Raw genomic sequence first — 26891 nt, 5'->3', positions numbered from 1 at the left:
CACTCATTTGAGAATGACATGCTGCGGGAAATTTTTTGGATGAATGAGTAGAAGGATGGATGGATGGATGGATGGATAGATGGATGGACAGGCAGATGGATGGATGAACGGACTTCAATATGTGTGAATGTGCATGGCATACCATTCCATAAAGAACTGGAGGCAGCTGGGAAGAGGGTTGAACAGCTAGATTGATCTAGGTTTTCATTCTTTAGTATTTATGGTCAACTTTCACAGTGACTGTACTTTTTTCATGTTATTACACCCTCCTAAGGAAGAGAAGGGAGAAGTTCAGGCCTCTGCTACTCCTCCAATCTCTGCCCAATATATGGCAACAAAGAGTGGATGAAAGCATGGTGAAGAGCAATAACCACCACTATTTGAGGAATTTTTAACCTCTGGAGGTGGTGTGGGGCCCCTGCAAAATCCAGAAATATGAACACCCAATTCTGGCTCTATTTCAGGAGATTCTTGAGCCCCCAGAATCCCACCCATTAATTTCACTGAAGTTCACCAAGTCCGTGTTAAGAACTCCCAAGGTAACCTGTAGCAAGAAGGACTGGACCTGGGCACCTGGGTGGCTCAGATGGTTAAGCTGAGCTTTCGGCTCAGGTCATGATCCCAGGGTCCTGGGATCGAGTCCCGCATCGGGCTCCCTGCTCAGAAGGGGGCCTGCTTCCTCCTCTCCCTCTGCTGCTCCCCCTGCTTGTGCTCTTTCGCTCTCTCTGTCAAATAAATAAATAAAATCTTAAAAAAAAAAAAAAAAAAAAGAAGGACTGGACCTGGCAGTGACAGGCAGAACGGACCATAAAAGCTTTAAAGTTCAAGCCCTTGTATTTCTATTTGACAAGGGGATCTTCCTTGAATATAGCTGCAGCAAATAGGCACTTAAAATTAGGAAGGAGGTGTGCCTGGGTGGCTCAGTCGTTAAGCGTCTGCCTTCGGCTCAGGTCATGATCCCAGGGTCCTGGGATCGAGCCCCACGTTGTGCTCCCTGCTCCATGGGAAGCCTGCTTCTCCCTCTCCTACTCCCCCTGCTTGTGTTCCCTCTCTCGCTGTGTCTCTCTGTGTCAAATAAATAAATAAAATCTTTAAAAAAAAAAAGAGTCCATGATTCCTCACGAAGGAAAAGAAAGACAACTGAGGGTGCATTTATTTATTCAACAAATCTATATTGAGTTTTCACTGTATGCCAGGCCTTGTTCCAGGAGCTGGAGACATAACAAGGAACAAAACAAAGCCAGCCACGTGGAATGAGCTTTCTTGTTGAGGTGGGGGAGGAAGACAATAAACAGGTAAACAAGCAATTATTTGATATAATGTCACCATGTAACAAGTGCCAGAAAGAAAAATGCAGTAGGGGAAAGAGAAAAAGAGCAATGGGGAGCTTTTATGACAGAGGAGAGTTAGGGAAGGCTTGGCTGAGAAAAAGCACTTGAACAGACACCAGAATGAAGTGAAGGAGCGAGTCATGCAAGCATCTGGGGAAAGAGTTTTCCAGGAAAACAGAACAGGAAATGCAAAAGCCCTGGAGAGGGAATGTGCTCCATGTGTTAGAAACAGCTAGGAGGCCACTGTGGGTGAGGGAGGTGATCAGGGGAGATGGTGGAGCGAAGTCCAGGACGTTAGCTGGTGTCAAACCACGTAAAGGCTTGGAGGCCACAGGAGGGGTTTTGAATTGTCTTCTAAGAGTCATGGGAACCCACCAGAAGGAGGCTTTTCAGAAGGGCAGTATCACCATCTGACTTGTATTTTATGATGGGTCATTCTAGCTGCTATGTGGAAAAGAGACAGAAGGAGGGTAAATACGAAAGCAGAGAAGAGAAAAGAGAATGTGTATTTTTCCCTTTCCACATGGTACTGGTGATTTTTGGTGGCCCCAGGAAAGAGAACATAGATATAAAAATTACTGGATCAAACCGAATGCTTCAGACCAGTTCGTTCTACCAGTATGTCACCAACATCCGGTTGATGGGCCCTGGAAATGAGACAGCAGTCTCCCACCTAATGTTAGCTGTGATATTGTGATTTATAATAATATATGTTTGGTCTTTGTCCCCATTTCTAGCACAGAGCTTTTTTTTTTTAAGATTTTTATTTATTTATTTGAAAGAGAGTGAGAGGGATCACAGAGGGAGAGGGAAAAGCAGACTTGCCACTGAGCAGGGAGCCTGATGTGGGTCTCGATCCTAGGACCCTGAGACCCGACCTGAGCTAAAGGCAGATGCTTAACCAACTGAGCCACCGATACACCCCTGTCACAGAGCTTCTAAAACCCTTAGAATTTCCTAAGTGATGAGAGTGACAACAGTGCCTCTGGTTGTATTAATAAGTCATCTTTAAGACTGAACCTAAGGATGGAGGCTGGTTACCTGGGGAAGCAACCACATGACTAGAGGGTTGGAACTTTCAGTCCCATCCATCCTCCTGATCTCTGGGGAAAGGAGAGGGGTCGGATGTTGAATCAATCCCCAGTGGCCAGTAATTTAATCAATCATTCCTATGTAATGAAGCCTCCATGAAAACCCAAGAGGACAGGGTTCAGAGAGCTTCCAGGTTGGTGAACACATGGAGATTTGGGGAGAGTGGCTTGCTCTAGAGAGAGCATGGAAGCTCCACGTCCTCCCTTGCCCCATACCTTGCCCTCTGCATCTCTTGCATCTAGCTGCTCCTGAGTTATATTCTTTTATAATCAACCAGTAATCTAGTAAGTAAGATGTTTCTTTGAGTTCTGTGATCCCCTCTAGCAAATTAATCAAACCTAAGTTGAGGGTCTTGGGAACGTCCCATCTATAGCTGGCCAGTCTGAAGCCTACGTGACAAGCTGACTTGTGATTGGTATCTAATGTGGGGAGGTAAGGGGCAGTCTTGTAGGACTGAGCCTTTAACCTGTGGAATATGACACTACCTCTAAGTAGATAGTGTCAGAATTGATTTGACTTGTAGGACACCCTACTGGTATCTGAAAATGGCTTGGTGGTGTGTGAGGCTGCAGGTGTGGCCCATACCTCCTTGTTAAGCAACGAATAACATTGTATCCTAGCATCTAAAGGATTTAGGCATTTGGTCTCCATCATACTTCCAATAATTCACCAGTCTGGCACCTGTAGAATGAATCTGGTGGGATGATTGTAGACTCAAACTCAACTGAGTAGTAGCCTGATCATTGCTGCCAGGCCAGATGTAGCACCTTAGATAGAGATTAATATGGCCTCAGGCAAATAGACTGCAGAGGACCTGTCAATAGATATTCCTAGACACCATGTTGCTGTTGGACACTGGTACCCAGCAATATCAGTTGTAAGCACAGATGATAATCTAGCTTGACTTCTGAGACAAGTCTCGGCCCTGGAGGTCTAAACCAATAATACCCCACTCTGAAAAGGTAATGAGATAACAGTTGAAGTCTCTTTCATCCTCCAGTCTGGAATAGTGTCAAGATGTCTTTCCATAAGCCAGCAAAAAGAATGAAATATTGCCATTTGCAACAACATGGATGGAACTAGAGGGTAATATGCTAAGCGAAGCCAGTCAGTCAGAGAAAGACAAATACCATTTGATATCACTCATGTGTGGAATTTAAGAAACAAAACAGATGAACATAGGGAAAGGGAAGGAAAAATAAGATAAGATAAAAACAGAGGGAAGCAAACCATAAGAGACTCCTAACTATATAGGGAACAAACTGAGGGCTGCTGGAGGGGAAGGGGTAGAGGGATGGGGTAACTGGGTGATGGGCAGTTAAGGAGGGCACTTGATGTAATGAGCACTGGGTGTTATATGCAACTGATGAATCACTTAATTCTACCCTTGAAACTAATAATACATTATATGTTAACTAAATTGAATTTAAATAAAGAATTTTTTAAAAATATATCTTTCCAGGGACGCCTGGGTGGCTCAGTCAGTTAAGTGGCTGCCTTCGGCCCAGGTCATGATCCCAGGGTCCTGGGATCGAGTCCCACATCAGGGGGCGTAAGCCCTCAGAGAGTGGTGCTGGCTGAGGCTCAGAATGCAGGGAAAGGCAAACCCAGGCTCAGGAGATGTGTCTATTCCTGAGAATAAACAGCTGGCCCTTCCAAGATAAACGGGACCCAATATACGCAACTTCTTCCCTAAGATCTGTGGCTGGCAGCTGGACATTCATCGGTGGCTGTCTTGGTAAGTGGAAATCAATAACGCTTGTTCCCTGCATAGTCTCTGTCCCCACTACCATGGACACTTGATTCACTTGTCTATCATGCCAGCAATAAAATGGCCAATGACAGGGGCTGGCCGTCATTCAACTGACCAGGCCATTTTGTCTACTTGGTTGTTTACTGCCTCTTCTGTAGATGCTCTCTGAGAGATGTTAGTATTTGAGACGTTTCATGCCTACTCCTGTATTTCTATTCATATATCCCTATGCCAGACCTCCTTGTCTGTAGCCTTCCAATCTCCTTTTTCCTTCCAGACCCCTGTTCAACCGGCCAGGCCATCTGCCACTGCCCATGAGTTCTTATATATTCTAACCTCAGGCTACGTCTCTTCCGCAGAGTACACCACTCAGAGTTCTATCCACTGGGAGGATTTTCCCTTGCTGTTGTCTTTTAAGGCTGCGGAGAGGGCTCTAGGAAAGATACCATCCTGGGTACCTGGGTGGCTCAGTCGGTTAAATGTCTGCCTTCGGCTCAGGTCATGATCCCAGGGTCCTGGGATTGAGCCCCACATCGGGCTCCTTACACGGCGAGGAGCCTGCCTCTCCCTCTCCCTCTGCCGCTCACCCTGCTTGTGCTCCCTCTTTCTCTCTGTCAAATAAATAAATAAAATATTAGAAAAAAAAAAAGAAGATACCATCCATTTTTAGCTTGCACTCACATGCGGGGTGGACCCATCTGCCAATCAAACTTGACCCTTTTCTCATTCTTTGGTTGGTCATGCAGAATTGCAGAATGCCCATACAACCATGAGCATGAGCTGGAGGGACCACGGGGTGGGCGGAATCTGAGATCCTGCTCTCATGCAGCTTACTTGTACACTCTGGTCCTGCTTATTCTCAATTCTGGATGTAGCACCTTCATTTTATGATGGATTGCTGATAGAACCCACTTATTTATGACTTGGTTGATCAGCCCCAGTTCACGATGAGAAGTTTTACTGCATGATCACTTGGTGACCAATTGATAGGCCTGCCTTCTATCCTGACCAGAGCTTTACAGAATGACAGGAGTCATTTTCCAAAGGCATGTGATTCTCTACTACAGATAGCATGGCCTTACTCTCCATACCAAGGGCGCTGAATCGTGATCCCCCACTGGAACTGGCCACAAATCTATACAGCATCTTTTCCTACCATTGAGAGCTCCAATACCGTGGGGGCTGCAGGCTCACATGGCCTGAGTGATCACCCTGGACCCGAGACAGAGTGCTTTCCTGCCCAAGGGCCTGCACAGATCCGGCAGTCTTGTATGTCACTGAGTATAAGAACTGCAGCAGTAACCAAAAACTACATATGCCTTCAAGTTTTCATCTATTTTTGAAAAACATGACAGTGAAGGGGGTTGAAACCTGGAGGACCCAGCAGAAATACTTCAATTTGCATGTAAGGACCCAGCCTGGGTAAATAAAACCTAGAGAATACAACCCCAAAACCATCTAGGATCTTTTTTCTTCCTGAGGCATGCAAATATCAAACTTTCTAGTTGATTAGCCAGGCATGAGAGTTCTACCTTGAAAACAAAAGAGTACATCCTGTTGTCCTCATGTCTTGATCTCAAACAGGTTCTTGTCAGCTATTAATACATTGCATTTTTTAAGCAGAGGAAGTGGTAGGGCAAATTATTTTCTCAAAGGCTCAGAAAGGTGCCATGCTCCATTTCCCCCCACCACACGCTCAGCACATAAGATGTTGTCTAGCAGGGAGAGCTCACTGGAAGACCAGTGCCCAAGATTTTTATGGGGGACTGCTCCGACAGGCACTCTGTGAGCATGTCTCAAATTCCAGACTCCCCGAAGGAAATCAGGTGTTTGGCATAAACCATATCACTTGCACATTTCAGCCCAGTAAGCAACTCTTAATGAGACAATGGTGGGAACCCTTCCCAAATCCAAACTGCCAAACTTTCAGGCAGGCCTTTCAAAGGGGGGCAATCTCAGGACTGCTATGTCTGTCTATCCTACGTCTTCTAACTCTTTTCTGCATATAGGCGTTATTATCCTTCTTAAAATATATTTTATATTTTTACACTTTATGTTTTTCTACTTAGGTTACATATTTATTTAAAATATTTATATTATATTTTTACATATTTATTTAAAATATTTATATTTTTACCTATTTATTTAAAATATTTATATTATATTTTTAGGGCACCTGGGTGGCTCAGTCAGTTACGTGTCTGCCTTCTGCTCAGGTTATGATCCCGGGATCCTGGGATCGAGTCCCACATCAGGCTCCCTGCTCAGCAGACAGCCTGCTTCTCTGTCTCCCTCTGCTGCTCCCCCTGCTTGTGCTCTCTCTCTGTCAAATAAATAAATAAAATCTTTAAAAAAATAAAAATAAAAAAAGAAACTCAAATAGGCTGATATCTTGCTCAAGACCATACTGGTCATATATGGTAAAGCCAGTATCCAGGGTGCCTGGGTGGCTCAGTTGGTTAAGTGACTGCCTTCGGCTCAGGTCATGATCCTGGAGTCCCAGGATCGAGTCCCGCATCGGGCTCCCTGCTCAGCAGGGAGTCTGCTTCTCCCTCTGACCCTCTTCCCTCTCATGCTCTCTATCTCTCATTCTCTCTCTCTCAAATAAATAAATAAGATCTTAAAAAAAAAAAAAGCCAGTATCCGAACCTCAGTATAAGCGGTTTACTACTACGTTGTAATGTCTCAAATTATAGCATCTAACATACGTAAAATGTTTTCATATTGAGATTATCTTACATACATACAGATTCCTCTATGAATAAATTCTTCCACTGATAATTATAGCTGCTCCCAGTCTACAGACAGAAGGAAGAAAAGGAAGAGCTTTCAGTCTCAGTATTTCTCACTTCTAAGATTTTCTAAGTCAGGAGATCATGCAACTCTGGATCTCAGGGTTGTAGGTTTGAGCCCTACCTTCGGTGTAGAGACTTAATTAAAAATAAAACCTAAAATGGGCACTTGGGTGGCTCAGCTGGTTGAGTGTCCAACTCTTGATTTCAGCTCAGGTCATGATATCAGGGTCATGAGATCGAGCCCCACTACAGGCTCCCCGCTAAGCAGGGAATCTGCTTGAGAGTCTCTCCGCTCCTCCCCACACTCATGCTCTCTCTCTCAAATAAATAACTCTTAAAAAAAAAAAAAACTAACTAAAAAAAAAACATAAAATATATCAAATCATTCCCTTGTTAGCAAGGTCTGCCCTCAGGAGAAACTCTTTGACTGGAGCCTAACCTGCTGGGGTTTATCAGAGTCCATTAGGGAAATACCCAATTCCACCTAGCTTTCCGAATGGGAGAAAAGAAGCCCCCAGCTCCAGCCCAGGCTAGCCACCCTGTCCCACCTTTCCGGTGCTCATGAGGAGAGGAGGAAAATACGAGAAGCGCCTTGAAGCTCATAGTCCACAGGCACAGGCTCACCAAAAGACTGAGACCTAATCACAGCACCACACAACGCTTCTCCCCCGCTTCACCATTCAAAGTACGTGGATGGGACGGACACAGGAAAAACAGACTCACATACAGAGCACAAACTGGCGGTTGCCGGAATGGAAGGCGGGTGAGGGCATGGGTGACTAGGAAACAGCGGTACAAAGTTCCAGTTATAAAATAAACAAGTACAGCATAGGGAATATAGTCAATACCACTGGTCATAAAAATGAAGAAATAACATGTGTATTTGTGAGCCTTTTAACCCAAAAATAAGGCCTCCCACGAAAAGTGTTTATCCACTCTCTTCACTGTACTAAAGCACAACTACAAAAAAGATAAATACGTTGTCTAAAGATAATAATGAATCAATCTATTCTTATCCTCTTCTGCAGTGCAGAGAAACTACTTTGTAGCAGTCTAAACCCGGGTGTGGTCTCTGTAAGCTCCTTGCATTTGATTTGCAAAGCAGAAAAGGATCCTCTTGGGGCGCCTGGGTGGCTCAGTCGGTTAAGCATCTGCCTTCGGCTCAGGTCATGATCCCAGGGTCCTGGGATCGAGCCCTGCATTGGGTTCCTTGCTCAGCGGGGAGCCTGCTTCTCCCTCTCCCACTCCCCCTGCTTGGGGTTCCCTCTCTCATTGTCTCTGTCAAATAAATAAAATCTTAAAAAGAAAAGGATCCTCTTATGGGGCATTATTTCTATATCAGCACAACAAATACTTTGATCAACTGCCCAATCCTAACAATATGAGGGGCCATTCATGATTCATCTCAGCCACACATATTTCCTACCAAATCATAGAAGCTTTATATAAATGCATTGGGTTGGGGCGCCTGGGTGGCTCTGTCGTTAAGTGTCTGCCTTCGGCTCAGGTCATGATCCCGGGGTCCTGGGATCGAGCCCCTCATCGGGCTCCCTGCTCCCCTGCTTCTCCCTCTCCCACTCCCCCTGCTTGTGTTCATTCTCTCACTGTGTCTCTCTCTGTCAAATAAATAAATAAAATCTTAAAAAAAATTAATAATAAATAAATAAATAAATGCATTGGGTTTAGGCTTTAGGAAGGAAGTCAGTGGTTACTTCAATCACCCCTTGGCCCATATGTCCTTCCTTTGTCTCCCTAAACAATGCTTTTAAAACCCAAATGCCACTCTCAGCCTTGGTGAACATTTCCGCCCCATAATTTGCAAATGAAGTGAGCTTGAGCAAACTACTGTGACTTTCTGGATCTCCGTTTTTCTCATCTGTAAAATGGGGATAAGAATAATATTTTTCTCATGAAACAACTATAAGGATTTCATGATATAATTCATGTAAAGCTCTTGGCACGCTGCGTGGCATTAAAAAAATATTCAGTTAATTTTATTTGTTTCTCACTATAATCACAAGGGCCATTAAGTGATCATTGGCAATCTTTTTTGAAATCTGTGCAATCTATTAGAACGGACATCGTTCTCTCTGTCCTTCCTCTCTCTCTCTCCCTTATTTTTTTTACCGATAGCATTTATGTAATGTTAGCATTATTCTTATCTCTGGGGGCTGGATATTGGGAAAGTCATGGAAAGATCCAAATGGGACCTTTGGTGCCAAGTGCTGGGAGTGTTGGGATCCACCTGGGACTTTTCCAGTGCTCATGAGCAAGAGCTGAATGTCACAAGATGCCAGACAGCAGGAAACTGAGCACCAGCCGAGACCTGGAGATAACTTTGGAACTGGGAATGGAGGCTGCATTTGCTGGCACTTTCTTGTAATTTTTCCTGATAAACTTCTGCTTATTTGGCATGTGGGTTGCTAAGGTGAGGGGCTGATGGGAAGGAATTGTGCAACAGGTGGTCCTAATATATTTAAACTTGACTAAAGTTTACTCCTTCGAGATAAAACTGTAACAGTACATATCTAGCTGCCAAGATGCCAGTGAGCATCGTAAGCTTAGACTGGCTTATCTTTCCTACATTTCCTTGTGACCCAGAAAGCCACCGCTAGGGCCCCACAGTAGTGGGGTTTGGTGAGGAGTGGGGAGTACTGGTAGCAGTTAAGAGTTTGCGTATTAAAGGATCTGGTTTTGGGGGCACCTGGGTGGCTCAGATGGTTAAGCATCTGCCTTCGGCTCAGGTCATGATCTCCAGGTCCTGGGATCGAGCCCCACATCTGGCTCCCAGCTCAGCGGGGAGCCTGCTTCTACCTCTGCCCCTGCTTGTGCTCTCTCTGCCTCTCTCCTTCAAATGAATGAATTAAAAAAAAATAAGGGATCTGGTTTTTATTGTGATGAGAATTTCACAATTTATGCAAATATCAAATCATTATGTTGTACACCTGAAATTAATATGTTATATGCCAATAATACCTCAATAATAATAATAATAATAAAGCCCCTCCCCAAAAAATATCTAGAACATTTTACCTTAAGTTGTAAAAAAAAAAGCTTGAGATTTGGAGTCACAAAGATTTGGAGGTCAAAGCTTGCTTCCACCACTTAGAGCTCGGTGTCCTTGGATATGTTCATTTACCTCTGGAACCTTAGAAAATAGGACAACAGCGTCTGTTTTCACTACTTCAGGATTGTTAAAAGAATCAAATGGAGGGTGCCTGGCTGGCTTAGTTGGTGGAGCGTGCAACTGTTGATCTCAGGGTTGTAAGTTTGAGCCCCACATTGGGTGTAGAGATGACTTAAAAATAAAAATTAAAAAATCTAAGAGTCAAATGGATTAAAAATTGTGGAAATGCGTTATGAAATGCCACACATCATAACAATAATATGGTACTACCTAAATACCTTGGAGTGAGGCCTCATACAACATTTTCAGAGAAAGGTGCTGCTTCCTGCCTCCCAGAATGAGCTGAATGAACTGAATTAGAAGTACGTGGATGGGACGTACTTATACGTCCAGCCATTTAATGAGCAATAATCCAGCCATTTAATGAGCACCCCTAATAAAAACTCTGAAAAAGGGACACCTGGCTGGCTCATTTGGTAGAGTACCATGACTCTTGATTTTGGGTTCATGAGTTGTAGCCCCATGTTGGGTATAAAGTTTACTTAAAAAAAAAGAAAAGAAAAGAAAAAAATATATAATCTGGAAAAGTACTACATTCAACATAATCTTTTTAAACCTGTTAATTGAGGGTGCCTGGGTGGCTCAGATGGTTAAGCGTCGGCCTTCGGCTCAGGTCATGATCCCAGGGTCCCGGGATAGAGTCCCTCATTGGGCTCCTTGCTCAGTGGGGAGTCTGCTTCTCCCTCTCCCTCTGCCTCTCCCCCTGCTTGTTCTCTCTCTGTCTCTCTCGCAAATGAATAAATAAACTCTTTAAAAAAAATAAAAATAAACCTGTTAATTGCTGGGGCTCCTGGGTGGCTCAGTTGTTGGGCATCTTCCTTAGGCTCAGGTCACGATTCCAGGGTCCTGGGATCGAGCCCCACATCGGGCTCCCTGCTCCGCGGGAACCCTGCTTCTCCCTCTCCCTCTGCCCCTGCTTGTGTTCCCTCTCTCGCTGTGTCTCTCTCTATCAAATAAATAAAATCTTTAAAAAAAAAAAAACTTAATTGCCTTCTCTCTTAAGTTTCTCAATATGAAACACTATACTTAAAACAAAATTAAAACTGTAGAATTAAAAGTTCACCCAATATTTAAAATGACAAGCTTGGTCATTTATTTATTAAAAAAAAAACTAAAATAGAGATTGGAAGTAGTGCAGGTCCCTTCAGACCTTACCTAAATAGAAAGAACAAAGCTAAATTTAGTGACACTTGAAAAATATTATCTAGAGGAATAACAGTATGATCTGTAAGCCACTTCAGCTTATCTCTCTGAAAGATGCCATTAGCGAGTGTGAATAAGTTTGCTAAATATTTTTCAGGTTGATTTGGCAACCTAATAAAAGGTTTGACAGACCATGCCTCAGTTTCCTTGTAATCAGTATTTATGAGTCGTTATCAGGCAAAGGTCAAGGTTTCTGTACTCAGGGCTACAATTTTTAACAATGTGCCTCTAGCTTCTAGAAGATTTTTTTTAAATAAGGAAATTAAGGCAGAGTGCTTTTAATTTTTATTTATATGATTAATTTTTGTCTTTGAATATTTATTCTATCATGTGACATACATAAATGTTGTAAGGGCTTGAATTTGCCTGAGCCCATTAATAACAGCAGAGCAAGTCAAATTTCAACCTATGTGAAGGTCATAGTTGCCTAAGATCATTTTTTTAAACATATGCTTCCATTTTCTATCTGTTCTGTCTTCAAAGATGCCACATCCTTTGTAAAGAACATGACCAAAATATAAAGGTGTATTTTCCAACTCTGCAGGATATTTTTCACTTCACTGAAACATAATACATAGATTTCATGTGGAACATTTAAAATTAATAGAGTGCCTATATTAAGATTTAATTTGTTTTTAATTGTTTTTTTCCATTGAAAGGAAAACTTTTCTTCATCATATGCTGTATTTTACAAGGTTTGCAACAGCATTTTCAAAAGAATTTTCCTCTCAGTCCGAATAGTCTTTTTTCTTCTTAGTTAGGCAATAAATGGAACTATGCGAAAGAAGCTATCAGTTTAAAAATACATGGCAATAGAAAAGGCTTTTGTTTTCTCTTGCTTTGAGGAAATTCACAATAGTGGTGTAGCAAGGTTGGCAGGGGTGATCCTAGAGAGAAAAGGAGGCCCCCTTGCCTCACTTTCAAGTGTTGAAACTGAACTTGTATTCTAGGTCTTCTACTAGAATATTTTGCATAGACAAAGAGAACATTTTTTTTTTTTTAAGGAAGGGTTTCATAATATTTATGGGAAATAAAAATAAGGTGGAAGCAATTCATACTGCACTGTGATGTTAGGCTGCCTGTGCCAGATTCTTCATGTCCCAAAACACAGTTGTCCTTGGTGGTTGGATGCAGGATACTTCCAGGCCTCGGTCGGCAATGACACCATGAAAGGAAAATACAAAGTGAGTATGGTTATTTGGATGCACTCTCTGTTAACAAAAACATGCAGATTACCTCTCCACATCTGGTTCACTGTCAAATGACTCATTATTTTTGGCTATTATGCTAATAATACATGTCTATATCAGCACAAAGGAGCTAGAAAATCATCGTGATTAAGAAGAACAGAGGGGCGCCTGGGTGGCTCAGTCGTTAAGCACCTGCCTTCAGCTCAGGTCATGATCCCAGGTCCTAGAATCGAGCCCCACATCAGTCTCCCTGCTCCGCGGGAAGCCTGCTTCTCCCTCTCCCACTCCCCCTGCTTGTGTTCCCTCTCTCGCTCTGTCTCTTTCTGTCAAATAAATGGAATCTTTAAAAAAAAAAATTAGAAGAACAGAATATGCGGGCGCCTGGGTGGCTCAGTCGTTAAGCGTCTGCCTTCGGCTCAGGTCATGATCCCAGGGTCCTGAGATGGAGCCCCGCATCGGGCTCCCTGCTCGGCGGGAAGCCGGCTTCTCCCTCTCCCACTCCCCCTGCTTCTGTTCCCTCTTTCGCTGTCTCTCTGTCTAATAAATAAAATCTTTAAGAAAAAAAAAAAGCAGAAAAATGTTCACCTTTGGCCCAGAAGGCTGACCTATAGCCTGCATAGTTCCCTTGAGGATCGAATACAGCAGGTTGCTGAATTCTTAAAGGGTCTCCTGACTGCCTATGTATCTCACACACAGTTAATAGTGAACTGAATGATAAGCACCAGAGAAGTCCTGCAAAAGCAGGTTTTACAAGTAGAAATTCGAAGAAGACATTTATGATCTAATACTCCCTGCACGTCCCCTGGCCCTTGAGCACTAAGTGTATAAGCCCCAGCTTCACACAGGGCAGGTGCAGCTCTTTCTGCCTGGGGTAGCCCTTTCTATCCTCCTGCTGCTTAAATAAACCCACTAAGTTGCAGTCTCAGGAACTCCTCCCCAGCTGAGCTCCCCAATCCTGTAATAACTGTATCTGAAATTGTAGCTTTACCCAAGTTACTCTGTTAATAATTGGAAGTTCAGAAGCTGATGTGTGTAAGTGATCATTCCCAACTCTTGCCAAGGGGAAAGAATGAAATCAACATAGTTGAGTATTTAATAATGTGGGACAAATCAGATGACTTTTGCTCTGAAAAAGTTATCAGGGGTTCCTGCTGCCCCAGCATCAGAAGAGCTGGTTGGTCTACCAGGTGTACTAACATACATCATTAGTATCTTATAAAAAAACCTAATAGTTGTCAACTAACAGAACATCACAAGAAGGGAGACCGCTCTTTTAAACACGTGAAGACATTTAACATGGATGAATATGTAGAATTTCCCATCAATTGTCCTGAAAGCTACCATTCCTCGGTGTGGAATAACTTTTTATTTACTTATTTATTTATTTATTTATTAAAGATTTTATTTATTTGACAGAGAGAGATAGCGAGAGAGGGAACACAAGCAGGGGGAGTGGGAGAGGGAGAAGCAGGCTTCCCACTGAGCAGGGAGCCTGATGCGGGGCTAGGTCCCAGGATCCCGGGATCACCACCTGAGCCGAAGGCAGACGCTTAACGCCTGAGCCACCCAGGAGCCCGTGGAATGACTTTTTAAAGCATATTGATATAGATCCTAAAATGCTCATATCTTCGATGGGAATACTGCAGATTTACAAACAGAATGTGGTGTGTTTGAAAAGAAAAGAAAAGCTGGCTGAGTAGACCTATTTTTTGGAGGTAATTCTTCTCATAATAGGCATACACAAGGCATTTGCCCCGTGCACAACAATGGAAGGAGTCAACCACGTGTGGACTGTGTCATCTTTCCAGCATCATCTCTGAACTACATTTGTATATGATGAAGATGCTACTTTAGAACTAAGAGTTACTACTGTAAACTACTTCAAGGTTTAATGCATGTGCACAGTAATCTTGTAGGTCCACTATAGGGTATGGTAGAAGGAAACTGAAGGAGATTGGGGCAAAATGCTGCTTGAATGAACAAAATACTTTTTATAAGAAGTAGATGAATTTCAGCTTTGTAATATAATGGAACATGGGGAATTTTTAAGATTACCATTTTTGTAAAAAAGATTTTATTTATTCATTTGAGACAGAGAGATAGAGAGAGAGAGAGCATGAGGAGGGGGAGCTGCAGAGGGAGAGGGAGAAGCAGATTTCCTGCTGAGCGGGGAGCCTGACTCAGAGGGTCAATCCCAGGACCCTGAGATCATGACCTGAACCAAAGGCAGATGCTTAACCATCTGAGCCTCCCAGGAGCCCCAGGATTACCATTTTTTTTAAAGATTTTATTTATTTATTTATTTGAGAGAGCGAGAATGAGAGAGAGAGAGAGAGAGAGCACATGAGAGGGGGGAGGGTCAGAGGGAGAAGCAGACTCCCTGCTGAGCAGCAGGGAGCCCGATGCGGGACTCGATCCCGGGACTCCAGGATCATGACCTGAGCCGAAGGCAGTCACTTAACCAACTGAGCCACCCAGGCGCGCCAGGATTACCATTTTTAAAAGTCCAATATCTGTACGTGAAACATTCCATATTTGAAATGCATCTATTTTTACACCAGGGCTTAGGAGAAGTAATTGGCTCTCACAACTGATAAGCTGTTTATTATAAATATTTTATTTACAAATAAATTTTATTGTAAGTAGCTAGTCTATAAACCAGCACAGAAATGAAATATCTGCTTGTGTAGACAATTTTAAAACTCATTTTTTGGGGCGCCTGGGTGGCTCAGATGGTTAAGTGTCTGCCTTCGGCTCAGGTCATGATCCCAGGGTCCTGGGATCGAGTCCCGCATCGGGCTCCCTGCTCCTTGGGAGCCTTCTTCTCCCTCTGCTTCTCTCTCTCTCTCTCTCTCTCCCTCTCTCTCTCCCATGAATAAATAAATAAAATCTTTAAAAAAAACCTCATTTTTTTTTTAAAGATTTTATTTATTTGACAGAGAGAGACACAGCGAAAGAGGGAACACAAGCAAGGGGAATGGGAGATGGAGAAGCAGGCTTCCTGCTGAGCAAGGAGCCTGATGCGGGGCTCAATCCCAGGACCCTGGGACCATGGCCTAAGCAGACGGCAGACGCTTAACGACTGAGCCACCCAGGCGCCACCTAAAACTCATTTTAAAGGTGGAGATTCTGCACATCAAGTTCCATTCAAGACATGACTCGAGTGGCATAATATACAAAGATTTATGTTTTTTAATTATCTGAAGACACTTCAAAACTTTCAGGTATTAATCGACTATCATTGCAGACTTTAATTTTGGAATAACATCTTTATATTTTATCTGCATTATACAGAAGCCTTTCTGCACACGACTGCCTTAGTCATCTTCCTACAGGGCCATCTGGACATCAAAAGTCGTGCTATACACTGTTGGTAAAGGAAATTTGAAGAGAAGACAGTGCCAAAACGTGCAGTTTATGTCCTTTTGAAAAATATGTAGAGTGCATATTTTTGGTGCACCTTCTTCTTTAGCACCTTTTCAAGAAATGTGTTTTTGGTAGCAGCTTTCTGCCCAAGGGTCCTGTTCCCATGCTTTAATAAAATCACCTTTTTTGGGGGCGCCTGGGTGGCTCAGTTGGTAGAGCGACTGCCTTCGGCTCAGGTCATGATCCTGGAGTCCAGGGATCAAGTCCCGCATCGGGCTCCCTGCTGCTCAGTGGGGAGTCTGCTTCGCCCTCTGACCCTCCCCCTTCTCATGTGCTCTCTCTCTCTCTCAAATAAATAAATAAATAAAATCTTTAAAAAAATAAATAAAATCACCTTTTTTGCACCAAAAAATGTGCTTTTATTTTTATTTAATGAGTTGGGTTCAGGCCCTTAATATAAACATCTTGGCTATTATGAGCACACTAAGGAAATTCTTTTGAGGAGAATTTTCTCATTATTGTTAAACTTCCTAAATGATTAACCTTATTCCTCATATATAAAAATGTCTAAAAGGATAATATGAGAGAGTATATATAAAAAGAATCACTGTAAACTATTTTAGATTGCCATGGAAACTTGCATCTTAAATTGCAAATGAAAGTACATTATTTTCTACCTTTAACTCAAATAAAGCTCACATAAACAAAAAACTAGCTGGAAAATTTAGCGTGTGCTATATAGAAGCTGATTCTCCATTCCCTTTCCGGAAATGCTCCACTCTGCCGCTAGAGGGCACCATATGCATACTGGGCAGAGAGAGTCAAAGGCTTATTAAGTACATCTGCCTCTTGATTTTTTTTTTCGCTGAAGAAATAACCCAGTCAGTGTGGTATGAGTGGACATCAGAGCTGGTGGGTAGGTTGCTACAGCATTTCCTTGCGACTTGAAGCTTTTTTTTCTTAAGAGGGAGAGAGGCGGGTAGAGGGGCAGAGGGAGAGAGAGGATCTTAAGCTGGCTCCATGCCCAGCGGAACTGAGGCCGGACTCGATTTCACAACCCTGAGAACATGACCTGAACCAAGTCGGAGGCTTTTTTTTTTTTTTTAAGATTTTATTTATTTATTTGAGAGAGAGAGAGAGAATGAGAGATAGAAAGCACGAGAGGGAGGAGGGTCAGAGGGAGAAGCAGACTCTCTGCCGAGCAGGAAGCCCGATGCGGGACTCGATCCCAGGACTCCAGGATCACGACCTGAGTCGCCCAACCAACTGAGCCACCCAGGCCCCTCGAGTCGGAGGCTTAACGGACTGAGCCACCCTGGTGCCCCAACTTCAAACTTTTTTACGATGCCCCTAGTCATTTCAGCCCCCAGCAAAGCCTGAGTTCAGCCTTGATTCAGCTGGGAACACAAAATGTAATTATGATTGAATGATTGTTTTTAGTGGTTGCTAGCAATATGGACAAAGAGTTAAGAACTGAGGAGGGTCCTTTGTATTTGAGACAGTCCACTTCAACAAAATTCAGACCAAGCCTGGGGGTCAGAAGACCTTCTCCATTCTCAGTTATACCAATTTCTGAGTAGCTTTGTACAAATTAAGAGGAGGAACCAAGTTCCATATACAAATATTTGGTTTGAAAGAATAGATTCATACTTTTAATGCATAGGATGTTTAAAGATTTTACTCCAGGGGTGTCTGGCCGGTTCAGGGGTAAAGCATCCGACTTGGTCTCGGGTTCATGAGTTCAAGCCCCACACTGGGTGTGTAGAGGTTACTTAAAAAAAAAGAGGATATGAAGCGGTGGTGGTGAGCGCGGTGGCAGCGCCGGAGGCGGGCTGCGACCGGGAGCAGGCTCAGCCGCCGGCCGGGCTGGGGTGCGGGGCGCGCGGGGAGCCCGGCGGCGGCGGCCCCCAGGAGTCTTGCAAACAGTGTACAGAAGCAGCCCTTTGAGTCCTAAGTTTGCCATTCAGCAAGTTTGTGCCATTCTCACAATCGGTGTGTTTGAGTCTTCCTGACCAGGAGTGACCCAGGACCACAGCAGTGGTCTCTTACCCCATTTGGGCTGGGAAGAAATTCTTGTATTCTGAGCCACATAAGAGAATTAAGGAAGTACTAGAAGAAGAACTTTCTATTAAAAGAGATGAGTGCCGCATTAAAAATCCACCTGCAGGATAAGATGAATACATTTTTCCATTGAGAAGAAACTTCCTCCTCCTGATGTCTGAAAAACAGAGAACCCAAGCTTGTTTCACAGTTTAAGATGTATAAAAAAATACATATTTTTATTATTGGTATTAATTCCTATCTATAAATTAATCCAAGGCAATGAAGGACTATTGGTAAAGTTTGCTAAGCACCTGGAAACAATGAAGAAGAATATTATACTTATTTTTAGTTGGCACATTTGAAATACATTGGGTTTCTAATTAGCTTATTTTATTAAATATGTGAAACATGGTAAAAAAAAAGAGGATAAAAATTAAGCTGACATATATTATATTAATATTTGTTTTTAATATTTATATTAATATTTTTAAAAATTTACTGTTAACATAATTCAAACTAACCTAACTAATTTCATGTCTAGCAAAGAACAGGTAGCAATGGCTGATGTTATTGCACAAATTTGCAAAATTGTGTATATTTGGTTCAGTATTTATTTGAGATTCTCCTAAAAGCAGACCTGCAATGTCTCAAGATAAAAATGCCCAGCTTCCCAAAGGCAGAATTTTATATGGGGGAAAAAAATCTATATTGATGAATTGTTCAAAATATTCAAGAAAAATATATGGGAGGGAGCTGATACATAATACAGGGTCTCTTTCTGTTTTTTAATAACATTTTGAGTGATGCCTGCATTTGAAGTAGTTTTCTCTAGATCTTAAATCGAACCTGAAAACAACAGGACCATGTCATGTCCAGGTACATCACATTGTCATGTCTATAAGGAAGACAAATCCTGCTCCAAAGAGCAATGAAGAGTTATACAGATCTTACCTCTGGGTCTCTTGAAGAGGCAGCAGAACATGGAATTTCATTGCATGACCCAAAGCAAATCATCATAAACATCTTCCTTAGCAAACACCCACCTTACCTTTCCTTCTCTCCAGTGTCAGCTCTTCTAACTGGAGAATCTCTTCTTCCTCTCCCACTCCCCCTGCTTGTGTTCCCTTTCTCGCTGTGTCTCTCTGTCAAATAAATAAATAAATAAATAAATAAAATCTTTAAAAAAGAGAGAGAGAGAGAAGGTATTGCACTAGCCAAAGTTCTCCCACTGGTCACAGAGCTGGGTTCAGAACCCAAATCCACCAACTCTGACCTCCTTTGTCCATTACAGCACACTGCTTTGAGCTCAGTTTTTACTTTGAGCCTAGTTTGTTTGTTTGTTTTAGCATACACATTATATTGAGGTCTTCCTTCCAAGAAAAGCCAAAATCTTAAAACAAAAATAAAATCATCTTTCTTAGGATCTTCTTCCCCCACTGCAATTATAGAAATACTTTTCTGTCTATATGTAGAATAAACAATTAATATTAAAGTATTATTGATTGTAAGCATTTTAATCTAAATGATAAACTATAAACATTTCAGAAATATAGAAATATTTTTATAAAAGTTATCTTGTGGATACTGGAAAAACCGTAACATTTTATTTATTTATTTATTTATTTAAATTGGCTTTATTTTATTTTCTTTTTAAGTAAGCTCTGTGCCCAAAGTGGGGCTTAAACTCACAACCTCGATATCAAAAGTCACATGCTCTATTGACTGAGCCAGCCAGGCACCCCTATACTTGTTTATTTTAAATAAAATACAACAGGAACACTTGGGTGGCACAGTTGGTTAGGCATCTGACTCTTGGTTTTGGCTCAGGTCCTGATATCAAGGTTGTGGGATCGATCCCTGCATTGGGCTCCATGCTCGGCATGAAGTCAGCTTTAGATTCTCTTTCCCTCTCCCTTTGCTCCTCCCCCCAGCTCATGCTCACTCTTTCTCTCTCTAAAATAATAAATAAATCAATCTTTTTTAAAGGATGCATTTAAAATAAAACACAACTATAGAACTTCTTAAAAAATTGAGATTTATCTTATCTCCATTTCTTTGATAGATAACGTAAAAAATTTTTTCTCCTTTACCATTGGTGGTTTTCTTCTCAGATCAAGTACAACCCTTCGTGAGACATACTAAATTCTGACTAGAATGCATTTTCCAGCTCAACTATAGGCACTAGGAATACAAGGATGAGTAAGTCATTCTCTGGAGCACCTCAGTTTAGTAAAACAATCTAGCTGTGCTCACTCCTAGAATGCCATGTTCCTCACTATCATCTCTCTTTTTTTAAGATTTTTATTTTTAAGTAATCGCTACACCCAACATGGAGCTCAAGCTTACAATCCCGAGATCAAGAGTTGCACGCTCCACCGACTGAGCCAGCTGAGCACCCCCTTCCCTGGCATCTTTTAAGTAATTCCACCAAAAACGTTTCACATTTTTCTTTCCCAGCAGGTTAAAAAGAAAACTATTCCAACAATACCTCTACTTTATGAAACACAAAATACATTTCCTTTTTATCGAAATATTGTTACAGAGAAGACTTTATCTTGACTTTCCTAGTGGCATACCTAAGATACAATTGTTGGAAATGTTCTTTGTCATAACTGCAAAAGGCAAGATGACCAATTTTTTTCTCATGCTCTGGGATGAGTATTATCATCTGCAAACAGAAAGTAAATTTAAGATGGCATCATGGCTTTTTGTGTAATTAAGAAGAAAACAAAAGATCATGTATGCAAAAATAGCCCAAGTATGATTCTCTTTATCTGGGAACAAACCTGACAGTCTATGAGCTTTTGTAATCTTAGCTTGGTCTAAATTAAGGAAATGTGGGGTGCCTGGCTTTGCTCAGTTGGAAGAGAATGTGACTCTTGATCTCAGGGTCATGAGTTCCAGCCCCATGTTTGGTGCAGAGATTACTAAATAAATAAATAAATAAACTTTTAAAAAATTAAGTAAGGAAAGGTGTAGTGGTCAACCACCTACACTGAAGTGTAATGGTAGACATTTTTCACTTATCACATTATCAAAGATTTTTTTTTAAAGATGTATTTATTTATTTATTAAAGATTTTATTTATTTGACAGAGAGAGACACAGCGAGAGAGGGAACACAAGCAGGGGGAGTGGGAGAGGGAGAAGCAGGCTTCCCGCTGAACAGCGAGCCTGATGCAGCGTTCAATTCCAGGACCCTGGGGATCATGACCTGAGCCGAAGGCAGGCGCTTAACGACTGAGCCACCTAGGCGCCCCTATCAAAGATTTTTGAAAGCAAACCCACCATAGTAGTGAGGACACTGAGAAATTTGCTAATGGTCTACATTGGTGGAAACGTAGCTTGCTATAACCTTGCTCAAAGGCAATTTGGCAGTGGATATTAAAACTTTACTAGACGGTGCCTGAGCCACCCAGGTGCCCCGCGCTACATGTTAATTGTAGAAAATTTAGAAAGTACACAGAAGTCTCTTTCTCTGTGTCAAATAAATAAATAAAATCTTAAAATAAATAAATAAATAAACAAACATGTAGTGCTTTTGTAATTAAGAAAAAAATCTGGGGCACCTGGCTAGCTCATTCGGTAAAGCATGCGACTCTTGATCTCAGCGGGATTGTTAAGTTTGAGCCCCATAGAGATCAATTACTTAAAAATAAAATCTTTTAAAAAAAAGTTGTTTCTTTTTTTTTTTAAATCCAGGCCTTTCTCAATTGTCCAAATGTGATAATGACAGGAATTTAGTAGGTGACAGTTTGCAACAGTGTTGCAATTGTGTTCTGATCACACTTGCTGTTGCAGTTGCCTGCAGACCATTTGTCCTGCTGGCTCTGGAGCTCAGAAGAGTTTCCTCTCCTGCAGCAGCACGCAATCCCAGGAGGAGCGCCTCAGTGGGCTGGCCTCGAGCCACCACGCCTTCCAAAACCCTGTGGGAGGAGCAGAAAGGCCAATTCCCCACTAACAGGCAGATGGTGAAACATCCTCTTGGCCCTTGTAAATTCAGCCATATTGGTGCAGACACAGCTGAAAAAAGGCAAGCAAGTTCTGCAAGGCCAGGTAAAATTAGTCCTCTCTCAAGAGGGTGCTGCGCCATGCCCTCAGCCCATTCAAGCCTGAGAAACTAGTGGATGATGTGCAAAAAAGTGAGGCCCTGAACTGGGGACGTGGGTGCGGAGGTGGACTTCGAGCCCTGTGAATATGAAACCATGCCCCACAGGGTTAATGAGGTTAAAGCCTTCCCCAGCAAGACCCCTGCTGATTCCCCTTATCTTTTGGAGGCAAACAACAGGAAGAGTTCCAGCCAGCTTAGGCCCGTGTGAGCTTGACCACCGACTCCCACCTGGCCGGATGGACCCTGTGGTGTCCAGTTACCTCTACCTCATTGTAATGTTGAAATCTCCACTTGAGGAGGAGCACAAGCTTTCTTAATACTGTATAGGAAGGATGTATCCCCACATGTCCCAAGTACTCCTGCACAACCTTATGCTGGCCTTTACCTGCAATGACAAAACTCCCCTTTCTGAACATTCATCTTAACCCTAAATAAGAGAAATCCACTCACCCTCACTCTGGGAGTCCTGGCTTTGGAAATTATTCCCTGTGATCTCCCTCTTTTCTGCAAATAAAGTTTCTTTTGTGTGACAACTCCACCTGGTGTAGCCTCTTATCTGTCACTTACCAAGGAGCAAACTCATGTTAATTGTTACAAATACAAATACACTGTCAGGAAGCAGAAGGAATTCCATAGGATAGTGAAGTGGAAGGAATTCTGGGTTGCGAATTAGGAGTCCTGGATGCCGGTTATATCTCCCTTTCCCTCTCTCTAAATTTTAGTTCCTTCTTCTAGAACATAGTGGGATGGATGGGGGAGGGGATAGATAGATGAAATGAGCTATAAAGTTGCTTCCAGCTTTTAAAACCTTTATAATGATTTATAATGAAGTTATACAAAATACATTTCATTCAATACAAATTCATTCAGTGACCATTGTACCTAGCAAGCCAGAGCCAAGGTGAAAAATAAAACAACAAAAAAACATTGCCTACCCACAGGACTCACAGTCAAAGCATTGACAAATTTCTCAGTTCCAATATGTATAATTATTCACTATGCCATTTATTTAAGAGAATATTTTTCACCAAGATTGAATTTTTTCTATTGCCAATAAAGCTACTTAGCCCATTGTTAATAAACAATGTGTTTACTATATTGTGGGGAACAATGTAGGTTTGGGCTAAAAGCTTGAGACAGAGAGTTCTAGTTAAATCTGAACCTCCTCATTTGCTAACAGGATGACACTGGAAAAATTACTTAAATTTGGCTTCAGTTTCCTTACTTTAAAATAATAATAATAATAGTACCTGCTTCCTAGGGTAATTATAGGGAGTAAATGAGCTGAACCACGCCAACTAAGTTCTCAGTGAATCATTATTATTTGTTGTTAATATAGAAAGTGTAAAAATAATTTTAATATCAGTTTAACAAAGCACAAAATCTTAGAATTTGTAAAGGGACCTTAGAATCAATTTCATTTCAATCCTTTCATGTTACATAAAGCAACTGTGACTCAGAGAGGTTGAGCAGGGCCCTGGGACCCCTAAGAGCTATTTTATTTTCTTTATATATGCCAATAATTAATTAGAAAATGTAATGTGCTTTCCTGAGAAACAAAAATTTCCTAAGTCATGTGGAAATTATTTGTACGATGTCTATTATTTTGAATCTTCTATTTCTTTCTTCTTGAAATCTGACTGCCATTTCAGAAAGTCTTTCCAAAAAGAATCTGGAACTTTGCCTAGATAGCCCACTTGAGCCTTGCCCCAGCTTCTTTGCAAAATCCATTGTGATTGCTCCAAGCAAACTTAGAATCTCCCTTTCTATATGCCATTCAGCCTGTTTTCTCTCGATGTTTCTAGCCACTTTTGGCTAGTTAGGAAAAACACTTTCAACTTTAGACAAACCAGGTTTGGTTCATTGACTCCAATGAGATAAATACCTTCTCTGGAAATCAAGATTCTGGATATGCAAATGTGTGCAAGGCAATGAGACAGAAGGAAAGGGCGCTCAGTAGAGAATAGAGAGAAAGCAAACTTAACATTTATCCCATGCTTTCCATACACCCATAGACTCCTCTAATCATCACAACAACCCTGTGAATTAGATATTACTATTCTAAAGGTAAAAAAGCTAAGCGCCAGAGAGCAACTTGCCTGACGTCACATAGGCAGGAGATGATTGAGTCAAAATTTGAACTCCAGCCAGTCTGCTTCCAGATTCTTTCCAGTACATCAGCCACACTCTTGCCCACTCATGGTCTTCATGACATTCAATTGATGGAGTACCTCTTGATATAAAACAAACAACAACAAACAAAACAATACAACACAACCCCCCACCCAATTCCTACAAGATGGTATAGTCACACATTTGGAGAAAAGAAATTATGCAATTCACTAAAAAATGCACTCAATGTCTAAGAGGTGTTACCAAGGCATTGGACTTCAATTGTTGACTCATCCCAAGTAAGGTAAGTGATGCTTTAGTCCTTCCTAATAAGATTTTCTTATATCATTATATGTTACGATTCTTGTATCACAAGACAGAGGGACTTAATGGATGAAGACAAAGAAGAGTTGTATAGATTTTATTTCCATAAAAACTTCTCTCTAAATCCAATCTCCTTATGACTGATCAAGCCATTTTTTTGTGGCCTTTTTGAGGTTAAAGGTTTTGTGTTGTCTTTCACCTCCCTCCTCTGGCTTTTTTTCAAGCATTTTTCCAGTCCACTTACAGTTAAGAACAGATGTAGTTGCTGGCCCACTCCCAGAATCTTGCTGCTAAATCATGACTCCACCATTCCCCATGGACTGAGTAGTGCCAAAGTAGAAAATGACTTCAACCCACAGCAGAATCTGTGTTGCTGCCAATCTGGTTTAAGCCCAAAGGAAGCAATTCTATTTGCAGCATTTTTTTTTTAATTTCCAGTTTATGCCGAGAAGGTATAGCACATCACATTTTGATGATTTATACAGTACATCTTAAGGCCTGTCTCTCCCCTATGGCCCCAACGTTATCATTTGTCAATTCCCCAGACTAGAAGAGCAGGAAAAAAAAAAAAAAAAGCAAAGTCTTCAGAATATCAGAGATAAGCAGATGAACAGGAACTCAAGAAATTAAAATGGATCTCTTAAAAAAAAAAAAGCCCAAAAAACTGCAAATCATTTAAAATATGAATAAAGTAAGAGGATATGACCCGGAAGATTACTACAAGATAACTTGGGGTTACTCACATGTAATAATGTCAGTTTTATCATTTCCCCATCACCGATGGGTACAGGGAACTGTACTATGTTGATAGAGAGCAGATGAGAAAAGGAACAGCTATCAGTAACTTAAGCCCTTTCTTAAGGCAAAACTACTCCGGAAAACCCTGGGCTCAAAAAACTGCAGCATGCAGATAATAGTGGAACACAAAGGGACCAAAAAGTACTGTTACAATTCTCAATTCCGGAAACATGTGAATATCCACCATGGAAAGGCCTTGACTAGGTGTAGCTGAACATCTTCATTATGGATCAAGTAGAAGTACCAACTGGTATCCTGATGACAAATTTGGGGACTTAAAAAAACCTGTCTCTACAGGGTTCCCTTTTTCACTTGCTTTAATATATTTAGGGGGTTTTTTTGTTTTTTTTTTTAACGATTTTATTTATTTGAAAGAGAGAGAGAGAGACAGCGAGAGAGGGAACACAAGCAGGGGGAGTGGGAGAGGGAGAAGCAGACTTCCCACCGAGCGGGGAGCCCAACTCGGGGCTGGACCCAGGACCCTGGGACCATGAACTGAGCTGAAGGCAGACACTTAACCACTGAGTCACCCAGGCGCCCCTAATATATTTAGGTTTTTAGAGCTCTGACATTTCCCCAAACAGGCTTCCTGACCTCATTCATTTATTCTTTCACCAAACATGGGTTGAGCTCCTAGTAGGGTCAGGCATTGTCTGAGGCACTGGAATGGAGTATTGAATAAGAAAGACCAGGTCCCTGCTATTGTGAAGCATTCATTCCAGACTCAACACTTCTTATGTATCCAACAAGCAAATTTTAAGCAGGTGACCTATTTCATCACTGTAGAAAATACTCAGTCCCCTCAAGTTGTAGCTGGGGCCAAGGGGTGCAAAAGCATCTGGACCCGGGGCCCCAAACAGACAGGGTTCAGCCACTTGCTGCTGACAAAATCCAAAGGTGGAGAGACAGTGGCGATGAAGAAAGAAAAGAATTTTGGCCTACAGTTGGCCTGCCTGTAAGGCCAACACCAGGAAGACAGTAGACCAGCATCTCAAAGAGTCTCCAAAGTGCCAAAAATACTTCTAGGTTTATATAAGGAAAATGTGGGACAAAGGTCAGCGGGTACGTGCAGGTGGGCAGTAAACGTCAGGTGGATCTTTGTCTTGGGGTCAATCACGCAGGGTCTTGCTGGTTCAGGGCAGTCCTTGTTGCTTGAGGGGGTAGTTTCAGTTTCCATCACGGGATGTTTTGCCCTCAGGGTCTTTTGCCTGAGTTAAGAGATAAGCTGGAAAGAACTTAATCAATTAGAAAGTACAGACTGAGGTCAAGATGGAGGTAGTTGATGTTCTCTTTGAAAGTGGTATTTCAGGGGCGCCTGGGTGGCTCAGTCGTTAAGTGTCTGCCTCCGGCTCAGGTCATGATCCCAGGGTCCTGGGATCGAGCCCCGCATCAGGCTCCCTGCTCAGTGGGGAGTCTGCTTCTCCCTCTCTCATTCCCCCTGCTTGTGTTCCCTCTCTCGCCGTGTCTCTGTTAAATAAATAAATAAATAATCTTAAAAGAAAAAGAAAGTGGTATTTCAAAGTGAATTATGTTGTACTGCCAATAATTTTTCTTCTTCAAGGGATCCCTTCATTTTTTAAGCCACAG

At 42.0% G+C, this 26891-nt stretch overlaps 1 long non-coding RNA gene and 1 pseudogene across 2 annotated transcripts; one reads left to right on the top strand and one right to left on the bottom strand.

Annotated features, from left to right (window-relative positions):
• Window positions 1-1153: 1153 nt before the first annotated feature.
• On the bottom strand, window positions 1154-11079 carry LOC141370210 (uncharacterized). Of its 2 annotated transcripts, none has more exons than XR_012374078.1 (3): window positions 10930-11079; window positions 10005-10119; window positions 1154-1775 (listed from the first exon to the last, which is right to left on the bottom strand). It is a non-coding gene; the product is annotated as an uncharacterized lncRNA (long non-coding RNA). The 2 variants fall into 2 exon arrangements; XR_012374077.1 differs by lacking the exon at window positions 1154-1775 and adding an exon at window positions 8009-8249.
• A 1349-nt stretch (window positions 11080-12428) lies between these two features.
• Window positions 12429-14478, top strand: LOC112838578 (glucosamine-6-phosphate deaminase 2 pseudogene; annotated as a pseudogene).
• The last annotated feature ends 12413 nt before the right edge of the window (window positions 14479-26891 follow it).

This window comes from Callorhinus ursinus, unplaced genomic scaffold, assembly GCF_003265705.2.
Source record: "Callorhinus ursinus isolate GAN/ISIS: 27379988/994484 unplaced genomic scaffold, GSC_fseal_2.0 scaffold28, whole genome shotgun sequence".
Lineage (NCBI taxonomy): Eukaryota > Metazoa > Chordata > Mammalia > Carnivora > Otariidae > Callorhinus > Callorhinus ursinus.
Note: the sequence above shows the minus strand (reverse complement) of the source record. Positions and strands in the feature narration are given on the sequence as shown.